The sequence below is a fragment of the Fukomys damarensis genome, unplaced genomic scaffold (genome assembly GCF_012274545.1).
Source record: "Fukomys damarensis isolate Sample0158 unplaced genomic scaffold, DMR_v1.0_HiC HiC_scaffold_20, whole genome shotgun sequence".
Lineage (NCBI taxonomy): Eukaryota > Metazoa > Chordata > Mammalia > Rodentia > Bathyergidae > Fukomys > Fukomys damarensis.
Window position 1 is genome coordinate 14,819,060 of NW_022900932.1, and position 13,078 is coordinate 14,832,137.

General features: G+C 43.2%; 1 protein-coding gene across 37 annotated transcripts in view; it reads left to right on the forward strand.

The window, feature by feature from the left end:
• Kcnma1 (potassium calcium-activated channel subfamily M alpha 1) overlaps positions 1–13,078 on the forward strand; it is a 709,412-nt gene that overhangs the window by 641,822 nt on the left and 54,512 nt on the right. The window lies entirely within an intron of this gene.

The window sequence follows — 13,078 nt, forward strand, 5'->3', positions numbered from 1 at the left end:
GATATAAAAGGACAGGATGAAATGTATTCTCCTCCTAGTGACACCTCTGGGAGTTTGCCATAAGTACAGGATGGTTGTCATATGTGACTGCTGGGCAGGTGGCACTGGTTGGCTGATGGCAGCTGAAGCCTATTGTTCCAAGATGGGGAGTTGAGGGAGCACAGCTCATGAAAACCATAGCTGATAAGATAGGAAGCACAGCCTGACAGCCAGGAAAAGCTCTCCATGCAGGGCTTTCAGGAAGATCAGCTCAATCCCTGCCACGCAGCCTAGACCTGTGCACGCCATTATCCTTTCTTCAACGCCACGATCTTTTGTTAACTGGGCTTTGCCACCTCCTTCCAGTGTTGTCCCAGCATTGCGGCAAAGCCACGAGCAATGATTCCTGGAAAGCGCCCCTCTGTGGACTCGCTTCCTTTCAGGAGGTCTGGGCAGAGCCCATCAGTGGGAGAAGGGTAGGGGTGAGTTCTGAAGAACGGAGAAAGAGAGGCCATGACTCTAGGGGCAGCTCCTGCCAGGCTGTGAGTAAACTTGAGGTCTCAGGCCACTCTCAGCGGGGGTTGACTCCTGAGAGCCAATGGCACTGTTACTGGGGACAAGGAAAGAGGATGGGAACTTCTCTGAGGGTCTTGAGATCTATATAGCTTCTGTTCAAGCTCGGAAGAACCTTGCTCTTTGGTGTTGCTTGTGAGATACTTACTGTGGCTTCCTTGTCTTTGGCTTCCTCAGGCCATTTGATGGTTGTGTCAACCTGTGATTTTCCTCAGACATGAACTAGAGGGACCTACATTCTTCCCACATAACCCTGTCTGGAAACAATGTGTCAAGGCTCTAAGAAAAGCCCTGAGCTCTTAGGAGCAGCACAGAGAGGAGGGAGAAGCTGCTCCAGCAGCGTGGATAAAAGATGATGTGGGAAGACAGGAAGTGAAGAAGGCGGGCTGGCACTCCTTCCCTGACTTTAAGTCCTGTTCACCAATGCACCCTCCCTGCCTTCACCTTAGTTACCTGGGGGAGTTGGCTGGAGATGCATAATGTCTTAGCCCAGCCCTCACATACCTGTCAGAATCTGTGTTCCAACAAGATAACCAGGTGGCTTGGATGTGCTGCTCTACAGCACCATAAGTCTTCACGCTAACAAAGCCAGGGCAGTGAACACATTGGCTGACCTGATTGGATGTGCCTTCTGTACCTTAGAAGAGCCATCAAAGGGGAGGGAAAGAAGCAGAAGCAGCAGCACACCTCCTGGGTAGAGGTAAAGGAGGCAGGAAAGCCCTTTCTTTTCCCTGTGCTCCTGGTCCTCTCAGTTTAATCCTCATGATTTTCAAGGTCTGTAGATGAGAACCTCAGTGTGCGATTTAGTCCAGGCTTTTGTAAACTTACCTCTCCTCTCGGATACTATGTAGTGGCCAAATTGATACTAATACTTTCCCCTCCCTAAGGTTCAAAAACTGCTTATGCTTTTTAATCACAGGAATACAAAAAAATAGGTTTGGCAGAAGATAGGCAAGAAGGAGACTGGGAGTTGATTTTTTTCCTTTAAAGAACAGAAAAAAGACCCTCTTATATGTACATGTGTGCACACTGCTATGTCTCAATGTCTGTGTCCCCTCAAAAATTTTAATGTTGAAATCCTAACCCATGAAAGGTTAGGAGGCGGGGCCTTTGGGAGGTGGTTGGGATGGTGTCCATGTGAATGGGATTAATGCCCTATAAAATAGGACCACGAGAGGCTCTGCACACATTTACCATGGGAAGGCACTGTTTATGAACCAGAAAACAGCCCCTCACCAGACAGTAGATCTGCTGATTCCTTGATCTTGGACTCACCAGCTTCCCCAACCATGAGAAGTAAATAGCTGTTGTCTATAAGCTGCCCAGGTTATGCTATTTGTTTCGGTGACCTAAATAGTCTAAGATATACACTCACTAAAGAAGGCAGGGACTAGGTTTCTATATCCAGTAGCCACTCTCCTGGCCTCCTGCTCAAGTGTAGAGTGGAACTTGTTCTTCCCAGGAGCCAGCGCTCTGTTCTCTTTTTGTGGACAGAATGTGGAAGCTGTCAGCCACCAAGCCCATATTTCCCCTTATTTTCTTACCCCGTTTGCTTCTCTCCCACCCTTGGTTATGGACAACATGCGCTGACACTCTGACCTTGCACAGACAGTGGTCCAGTGTTGTCAACACAGAGAAGTGGCTTCCGCCCCAGTCTTTTGGCCATGGCCCTGCACCCAGCCCCTTGGGTACCTCCCAGCCCATGAGCCAGGTGGGGAGCTGAGTCTCTCAGCCACTCTTCCTCTCTGACACTTGTTTGAACAACTAGGAATCCCGCTCGCCTCAGACACTTTCTTCTCCCTCTGAGCATTAGGCATGACCAAGCTCCAGAAGGATTAGAATTACAGGGAACAAAATGGACTTCATGTTACTCTTCTAGGGAAACAAATTGAAATCCCCATGAGTGATAACCGCATAGTTTTCTTACCACCATCACCCCAAATTTCATTATACAGTCTCGTGTTCTTTATGAAAACCCCAACCTCAGCTTTGTCCTAAAGATATGTTATCATCTCTCCAGATCCCAGACGAACAGAAGTGTTGACTTAGGACAGATGTGCTCTGGGGCCAGAATATTCCTACAGCCTTATTGAAAGTTTATCTAAAGTGATACAATGGAACATGGAACATGTGTCTCCACATTGAGATGTGGAGCCCCCACTGGGATTTGTGTCTAGGCGCTTGCCACTGTGTGTTATTGGGCCTCTTCTCTGCACCTTTCTTCCCTTTTCACATTCCCTTTTGGTGTCACTTTTCTAGCCCACACCATGTCAGAACTGACCCAGCCTAGGGAGTCTGGCGCAGGCACACTCTGAAACGATAGGAGATGTGATGGCTGGTTGTCAAAAACAATTAAAGAAAAAGGTGGCATTGCCCATGCTGGATGGTGTATCAGATGTGACATTTGGGTCTATGAGATGCAGTTTTAATATAGAGCAGGCAAAACTGCAGTGACAATTATATAAAGCCGGTGAAGTCGCTTCTTGCTGGTCAGCAAACATCAGCTCAGAACCACTTTACAGCTCTTTACCAGCAACTAAGTGCCTTTATTTACAGAGTGCCTGTCACTTCCCTTTGGCTGGAGAGCAGTGTATTATTTAGCACGCATTTTATCTGGGGAAAACATTTCAATTTAAATCAGTTGGTAGAACAGTGGCTCTTGCCAGATTGTTTCCCTGTGGTTCTAAAAGATAAGAACTGAGTCTGATCTTCGAGGGTAGGTGAGCAAAGGAAGGTTCTATTCTCAGAGAACCTTAGGAGTCAGTGCCTAAAAAGAGGGAGCATGTGATGGAGATTTTCATTCTTCTTTTCTATCAAAATGGGAAATGAGGGCTGGGGATTTAGCTCAGTGGTTCTGCCGCCTGCCTTGCAAGCTCAAGGTCCCAAGTTTTATCCCCAGTACCAAAAAAAAAAAAAAAGGAAATGAACATATTATAGTTTCTGTGCTCATTTCCCAATAAGGGTAACTCTTAAGGGAAAGAAAGGGGAATAAATGAGTGTCCCACCCATGCATCAGCTGCTGTAAAGGTTCAGGAGACAAAGATGGCTTGGATTCAAACTCTTACTATTCTAGAGGGTCTGAAGGAGTGGAGGCAATATCTCTGTAAACAATGACAGTGTAGTGAGACAAAGACCAGGCTAGAAATTGAGCCCAGAGGGTCCTCATTTTATGCATTTCTAAGCCCGCAGAAGGTTTCCAAGAATAGGTAACAGCTGTGGATGAGTTGAATGCATGTGACTGTTCAGCACTTGAGATCTAGCTAACATGACTCAGGAACTGAAGTTTTCCTTTTATTTGATTATTTTTTAAAAAGTTAATATTAAATAATTACAGGTGGTCAGCATCTCCCACATTGGGCAAATCAGGCTTAGACCATACACTTGATGCCTTGCTAGTGGTTTGGATTTTTGAGGATTCATCAAATATTTATGGGAAGAAGGTGATTAAATCAATCTTTGAAAAAGACAAAAGAGAAAAATACGAGCATGGGTAAAGGTAGCCAAAGATAGAAGCAGGAGCTGCATAATAAATTGGGGTGGGATGGAGGTGATCATATAGCCTCAGTGATATCAGGAGGGAAGGCAGAACCGACATCAAGATGAATTTGTTGTACAGAAGAGATAATTATTGAAGGCCAGGTGAGTAAGAAGGAAGTATGCATTACTGGGGATAAGAAGTTGAGAATGACTTTTGAGGTTTGGCTACTGGGTGGATACGGAAGCAGAGGGCCCAGAAGAGAAAGCAGGTTTAAGAAAGAAGGTAAATTTGGTCTTGGTCCCTTTGGATTCCTGAACATCAGCCAAAGCTGGGGCCATGGATCTGGTCAACATGGGCTTCCAGTTTTGCTTGCAACACTTAACAGGGAGAACAGGAGTAGAAGTTAGCTTTGAATGGGATTCTTAAGGGCAAAAGTATCTATGCTGCTGTTTTGAGACTGCAGACAACTTGTACAACTTGCAATGGGGTTATATGCCAATAACCACAACCCCACCATAAATTGATAATGTAAGTAAAAAATGCACTCCCTGCACTTCACCTACTGAACATCACAGCTTCGCTGCACAGTGCGCTGCAGAGTGCTGGTTGTTTCCTCATGACTGTGTGGCTCACTGCTACTGCCCAACATTGAGAGTATTGTACTGCACATTGTCCAGGAAAACAGACAAATTCCAAATTCAAAGTACCATCCCCACTGAACGTGTACTACTCTGCTGCATCATAAAGTCGAAAATTATAAGTTGAACCATTGTAAATTGAGGCCATTTGTGTTAAATTGTGTACTACTCTGCTGCATCATAAAGTCGAAAATTATAAGTTGAGCCATTGTAAATTGAGGCCATTTGTGTTAAAATATGGCGGCCAGTGGATCTAAATGGGCAAGTGGAAAAGTCAGCCAGGGATTTAGCTCAGCGGTTCGGAGGCCTGCCTCGCAAGCACAAGGACCTGAGTTCGATCCCCAGTAAAAAAAAAAAAAAAAGAAAAGTCAAAACAGTAAATGTGGCTTATAGATGTAGGGGGCAAAACAAAGACAAAAAAATAAAAAATAAAAAGGAAAAGAAAAGAAAGGAAAGTCCCCATAAGATCAGGGGTATGGATGGATTAAGGTATTGGAGAAGCCAAATGGTGGGAAATATGATCAGAAAGAGGCATATGTGACAAGATTAAAGACAGAAATATTCCCTGTGGAGTCTGAGAGTTCCTCCTTGGTATTACACTGAAACAGTTTTCTATGTAGACCCTAGGTACAGAGCATGGCTCATCTGAACGTCACCAGTGCCAACATCACCAGTCACCACCACCATATGCGGTGGGCCCTTGAGTTAGTTACAACTGGCCTGACATACGAAAAACTTGGCTTATGACCACAATTTCACTTTTAACTTATAACCAAAGTCTTGAGTTATGACCTGAATGCTGGCTGCTTGTGCTTCCAGATGGTCTCAGATACAGATTTAACCCTTAAAGAGTTCTAGAAGGAACATTACTGCATCCTTTCCTGTGTGGGATTAATTGAGAAGCCCTGGGCCAGTGTCTCTCTAAGGAACCTGAGGTCTGCCCATATATAGGAGAGAGACTTTGAAGGCTGTATGGAGGGACCTGAGCCTTCTGGTGACCAACTTGAGTTACAACCTGCCCTCTTGAATGAATTGAGTTCGTAAGTCAAGAGTCTACTATGTCACAGTAATACAACTGATTTTTGGCAAAAATAGAAAGACAGTTCAGTGAAAGCTTATATTTCCAACAGATGGTCCTGAAACAATGAGCAAATATATTGCCTCCTTTCTGGGTTTAAATATGTATGCAGGAATACAAATAGGAGTAAATATAAATATCAACTTACACAAAAATTTACTTCACATAGATACGTACCTTAATGTAAAATGCAAAACACTGTCTCCAAATTAAAAATAAAAAAGAGTAAGGGTCATGGTCAGTGTAAAGGCTCTGGATTTAAACCCAAATATATATATGTATGTATCACTGATGCCTGGCTTGCACATCAGCTGTGGTGACAGTTAATTTGAGTACATGTGGAAATCAGGAGCTTTGGATGCTTCTGGGTGATCTTACCTACAGCCACCTTTGGTGGTCCAGAGAGGTGTGGGTGAGCAGGAGGTTACTATTTTGATTATAAAGATGAGGCAACTGAGGCTCAGAGAAGTGAAGTTGTGGTTTTAACCTGGCTTTTTCAAACTCAGAAACCGGATTCTAGCCATTCATCCATTTTGTGTTCTTAGACCAATTCTGTTAGCTCTGCTTGATGATCTGCATCCCGCTTCTACATTGTTTAGGGTCCTCGTCACTTTCTCTAGTCTTAAACAGCAGTAAGTGAAGAGGAAAACAGCATGAAGCATGGAATGGAAACAGCAGCAATAGGCTTTGTTGCTGCTTGTATTTGTCAGTCTTGTTCCTTCTCATATCTCAAGGGGATAAGTACAAGATATTAGTTGTCAGCACATAGGACTTCTTCCTGACCACAGATTTTGAGAGGCACCAGAGCCAAGATCCACAACTATGCTGCTATTCACCAGCAACATTGCTCACCCCAACCCCTACTGTGAAGAAGGCTGGATCTCCTTCAAATGGAGCTCATGTTGGTGCTAAGGTTCTTCTGCAGTTCCCTTTCCTGTCCTATGCTGTGCATTCATGGGATGCATGCCCCCCATCTGTGCCAATTAAATGTACAAACATTTATTAAACACCTTTCCTGTGCCCATTTTTTTGCATGGTGGACATAGGTGGGTAGACAAGGGAGCATAAAATATATTCCCAGTCCTGGCAGGCTTCCATGCAAGAGTGTAACTCTGTTTCAGAGTACTGGTTTATTTCTTTAGAGAATTGCAATATAAGGGGGCTATCTTTAGGGGCAGAGAGAGGAGAGTGGATGTAAGAGTCACTTTGAAAAAAAATGCATATGATTACTGTAAGTGGAGATAAAGGGTATAGTTTATCTGGAATATAGGGCATACATAAAAGCAGGGACAGGTAAGGCTAAACTGTGGGTTAGCTTTAAGAATTTTCTCTTTTGTTTTTTGAGGCAGGAAGCTATAAATAATTTTTTATGAACTTGTGAGTTATGAAGCTGTAGCTAATTCAGTAGCCACTAGAGAACTACAGAGGGTTTTAGAGCAAGAGAGTGGTGGGATTTGATCCTGTGCTCTGGAGAGGTTGATCCAGCAGCCCTGTGAAGTGATGTTTGGAATAGAAAAGAAGAGGATACAGAGACTTCAGTTAGGAACTGTGGTTTTAGAAGGAAGCCAGGGACCTTGAACTGGACAAAGAGAGCGAGAGATCATAGCTGGATACACTGGATACAAGGATGTGAGTTTCCTTCCAGGTCACAGGAGGCAGGAAGAGGCTTACAGGAGGGATAGGTAAGCTTAGATTTTAGGTGCAGCTCATTTTCACAGGGATGTGGTGGAAAATCCAGGTGCATAAAAGCAGATGGGTAGAAAGGAAACCCTTCACCCAGCAGAAGGTCACAGCCAGAGATACGGTTCAGTGTTGCATTGTAGGGTGGAAGGAGAGCATCAAGAGAAGAAGTGAGGACAGAGAGTAGAAAGTAACCTGGGGGACGATCTTAGGAAGAGACAGCAGAAGGATCTGCTGGAGTCCGAGACCCACCAACTGAGCTAGGTCCCTAACATTTCAGAGATGGAGATATATCAATCCCAGGACATATGTCTACTGCTTGGTTTCTCTTGCTTCTTATATTTCTTTTATTATATTATACACTTCTTTACAGCCACCAAGTTAAAAAATATAGCATCTTACACACACACACACACACACACACACACGCACTGGTTTTTCCAGCCCTCTGTTCCCTGACACCAGAGTAACACTAAATGAAAGCCCACATGTGAGCTGTTGAAATGTCTGCATTTCAACACAGGTTAAAAGCCTCCAGTAGGGAATGACATTTTCCTTGGCAGTGTGGCAGCAATCCTTGGGGAGCTAGCAATAATTGGGGAGCAGTGTCCACCCTCCTCATCCTAAAGTCTGAGGTATCTTTTGTTATTCCAAAGAAGAAACTACGACTTCTATTTTATGTGTGAGTAACACAATATAGATTAGAATCTCTAAAGTACTAGATGGCAAAAATCAGGGCTCTCACAGACCTTCCTAAACCAGAACACTGGGGCAAAGCCCACAGGACGGAATGCAAGGAGGACCTCTGAGTGTTCATTTTCAAGTGACTGCTAGCGACTTGTGCATAAACCTAGGTGGATAACCTGGAGGATGAAAGGGTAATTTATTTTTGAGCTGTGATTTGGTATGTGAAGGAGTATGTCCAAATCTATGGAGATGTGAAATGGAAAATGGAAAACCAAAAGTATGTTGAGAAGATGGCAGTGCTTAATGGGGGTAATTGTTGGACAACATGTCACTGGCCAAGAGGTTGAGATCAGGTTTAAAGGTCTATTTTTAATCTTCTGTTCCACTGGACAAAAGCCAGGACCAATGGCTATTGATTAAAGACAGCCAGACTTTATTCAGTCGTAAAGAAGACATTTCCAGAGTAGAATGGGCTGCCTAAAAGTCTAGTGAGAGTCTTATCAGCACATGTCACTGACTTAATCCTTGTGAAGGGAGGGAGATTGGGATGGGAGGGTATCTTGATCCTTTATAAGTAAGGGTCTCCATTTTCTTTTCTTTTTATTGCATAGGGACCTGCATTTTATGTGATCCACATTCTTACTCCAGAGGGAAACCCTGATAGTTAGCGGGACTGGGGTCATGGGTCTTTCAATGGAAGAGTTCACATCCTTCCTGACTGGCGCTGACTTTGTGTCTAAAGGTGCAGACTGACTGGTGTTGGGTGAGCAGCTGCACATCTGGCTTTTCCATTAGTGACAGACCACCCCTTCTTCAAGTCCCATGCCACCCTTCAGCACCTGCTGTCCTTCTTCCCCCTCTCCAGGCCTGGCTTCTCTCACCTCCAAACTGCCCCTTTCTTTGAAACACACCTATACACATATCCTGACACACTCCTCTCTCCCTGAAATCAGAGAAGCATTTTTTCAGCTGCTCCCATATAACATTTTATTACCACAGTATTCTCTCTCAATTCTGAAATGGTGGTGGGGGAGAAGCCATTCCTCTTTATACCCACTGAATGAACGAAGCTCAGCGCTAAAATATTTTTCTTCCGTTGTAACTGAAACTGCTGTTGGCCTCCGTCCCAAAAACCAGAAAGACAATTATACTTAACTGTTTAGAGATTTATAAATACCACACTGGAGTAGCCTCTAGGTAGTAACTTTAGATACCCAGCCCAATAATTTTCTTTTATTGGTTTGTGATTTAGATCTTATTTTGAGTCTTCAATAATAAGAGTAGTACATTTCATTAAAAGAGCTTACTAAACAATAAAGAAAATCTGGCTTAGGGCTCTGAGCAGGTCTCAAGTACAGAGAGAGGCCTGCCCCGTTACATTTCTTCTGCGGACACTGCAAGATGAATCTCAGCACAGTGGTGCAGATGTATTTCAGCCAAGCAGCAGTTGCAGCTGTGTCTAAATGACTTCAACTTAGGAGAATTTTTCCTACACAGCATATTTCATCACATGAGTGATCCTCTTAAGACTGCCATTTACCATTCTGGTAATGTATTCCTAGCGACAGTAACAAGGAAAAACAACAGCAGGGACTACAATAAGCGATTGAGAAACACGGACCACTTTCTGCACCCTTGGAGGGTTTTATGCCTCCCTTAGATGTAAGGTCTTTCTTAAAGAGTGGAAGTGCGGATGAAAGTAAAAATGGACAGAATCATCTGTTCCTTCCAACCTCATACAGAACTGATGCACCTCCCTGTTCAGACTGTGCCCAGCCTGAGACAACCACAGTGAAAGGGAGTCTTGACTTCAGGGACAAAAAACAGATGTCGGGTGGTGCTGAGAGTGGGCTGGACTCATCGCCTTAGCATCAGGCTCCCACGTGTTGGTTGACTCCTCAAAACTTGTGTGCTGGCTCCTGACTCTAAAAAATTGGAATTTCTTTATTGGCTTTTAGGGTGAGCCATCCACCAGGCACATTTAGATACAGTATGTCATTTTCTTTCCCTGGCAACCTGCTGAGGCACAGGTTACTACTCTCTTCATCTTGCCAATGAGAAAACAGAGGATCAGGAAAATAGCACCTTTTCCAAAGTCTTATTGCTAGTCAAGAACACATGGAGTTCATCTCCAAACTGTCTGATTCCAAAACCCACACTTTCCTTGCCACATCAACCTGCTCTACGGAAGACAAAGATTACAGTATTTGCAGCAGAATGGGCCTCTACACATCTGTTTTGTAGAAGGACCTGAGGATAAACGTTCAAGTAAATGAAACTCTCAAGATGTGCCTGCCTCACCTTACTCCTAAATGATCCTTGCACTCTAGGGAGTGAAGTTCATTTCGAATCTTTCTTGACTTCATGAATTTCCCTTTAGGGGAGACCCTCACCCTTCCCATCCCAATAGTGATAGATGGTAGAATTCCTTTGGTTGAGTCTTTCTGGCTATAAAGCCTGGACCAACAACAGAGGACTTGAGGGAAATAGGAAGCAATACTGTATGCTTAGTCTGCCTCTGTGAACAGCATTTTTGTTTGAGTTTTTTTTTTTCCTTGTTAATATGGTTTGGATTTTAGGCCTGTCAGGAATTGGGTAGAACATTTGTCACTAGCCATTTTAAAAATTTTGGTCAAGAGAAAAACAAAATATTTTTGGATTGGGGTTGTAGCTTAGTGGTGGAGCATTTGACTGCAAAATATTTCCAGTTTATCTACTTATTCCCCTTTCCAAATGGAAGTTTCAATAGAAGACAGAAGATGATGATGAATAGACCCTCTTCCAACCCTAGAGACTAGCATTTCAGGCGGCATGTTAGGATCAGAAAATGTCCCAGAACAGTCATCCTGTGAGAGCAATACACAGTTTATAATCAAAGGCATGTAAAGGAAGCCTTGTCATCCCATAGACTCTTTAAGGTTCCTGGTGAAATTCTGGATGGACCAACCAACATTTCTTTTCCTGGCCATCAGTTTGTGCATACTTTATGCCTGGGGTGAATGTCCTGCTTTTTCCGATGTCCACATCAGCACAGAGCTAATGTGGTCTATAGGCAAAAGTGACAGAGACAGATAAATTAAGTTATGTGGCACAATTCGGATGCACATATTTAACAATATAGGGTTTGGAACATTCCAGAGCACCTTGTAAAGTGCATAATGTGAACCATTTGTAATTTTCTGAAGCATAGATTTAATGCATGCCTCAAACTAGCAAATGAGCCCAGCCAACCACCTATTGCATTTTTGCCTTTACCCAGTCTTTTCTAGGCAAGATCTCATGTGAAGTCCTAACACTTAATTCTTTCCTTTAAAGTAACCTTGCAAAAAAGCCAACTGAATTTTAAATGACTTTAGTTCTGGATTTAAAGAATATTTAAGAATGTAATGATACTTAAATGCCTTAATTATACTTTATGGAATATTCTGGAGGAAAATTATGCCCCAAATCCTAGAAGAGTAGTACAGTATTTTTTGGGTATCTTTTTACACATCTACATCACTGAAGGTTTTCTACTTTAAGTGTCACATGGATGGAGCCATGCAATGTGTCATGAGATGACAGAAGTTGCTTGGGCTGCAATAATAAAGAAGTCACCAGAGTCAGTGGACTTGAATTTGAAAATAGTTGTGATTATCACAAGTAAAAGGGCTTACAGCTACATGGAAGGAGCTGAGGCTGAGTGAGAGAAGGCACATGAACCAGAAAGGCAAAGTATTTCATGAAGAATGGCTTGGCTGTGTGTCTAGTAATGATATGACCAAGGTATTTAAAGAGCTCACGATGGAGCCGGGCCAAATGGCACAATCCTGTTATCCCAGTACTTGGGAGGCTGAAGTGTGAAAAACACAAGTTCATGGCTAGCCTGGGCAACTTGGTGAACTGAGGACCAGTCTGGATGTAACAAGACCCCGTCAGAAGGAAAGGAAGGAAGGGAAGGAAGGGGGCCCCAAATCCACAACAATCAAACAGAAAACACCAGACTAAAAGAAAGAACTCACAATATCAAAGGAAACCATTACAGAATAACCACTGCTAGGGTGAACAGGCCCTCCAAAAAGAACTTATTCTGTTGTTTTACTGACCTCTGTACTCTTACCAACCATCATACGATATTTAATTATTAGAAAAGGGCTTACTTCACACTCAGTAGACATCTAGTAGAAGGTTGTAAATGGAATGAATAAATGATACAATTTTGCTGTTATTTGAATTTTTCTCTCTCTTAGTGCTCAATACATGCATTAAATACCATGCCTCCCCTCCCCACCCCAGGCCTCAATCAACCATCACTTATTTGAAAACCGGGAACAGGGCCATGATTTCAAAGACCAAAAAACTTCATCTTGTATGTAGGAACCTTGGCCAGACATCCAAGACTTCTTTAATCAAATTCCTTTACCTTTTACTAATAGTTTCTGGCTCTCCACTTTTACTGGTCTCAAAGGATGTAAGTGTACATGGTACCAGCTATTGGATCAAGACTTCCAGAGTTCGATAGGGGCCAGACAATATCTCTGTTCTGCTTCATGGGCTTTGAACAGTTTCTGAGAGCTTCCCTAGCCATGGAGGGTTAGATACTGCCCTTAGCAGAAGATTGGGCTGGAGGAACTCCGTAGATAGGTTTGGATGCTCAGGTTTCTGTTGGTCAATCATAAGCATGGTTTCTATGGTGACAGTGAAATCATAGAAGGTCAGGAACCTCATATCTTTCAACCATGTGCATTTGATTTTGGATAGACACTCTGTTGTTTCATTTATACATCTATAAAGTTTGGTTTGTTCAAGTATCCCCACCTAAAAAACCTGAGGGATCATTGTGTGAATACAGAGAGATAATGGCTTAGAAACAGGACTTTACAGGCAGGTCTAAGAGTGGCACATGTGGGCTTTGGAACAGAAAGCTTGGGTTTGAATCCCAGATATGCCTAGACAAGCTACCTCTCTGTGCCTCAGTTTTCTCAC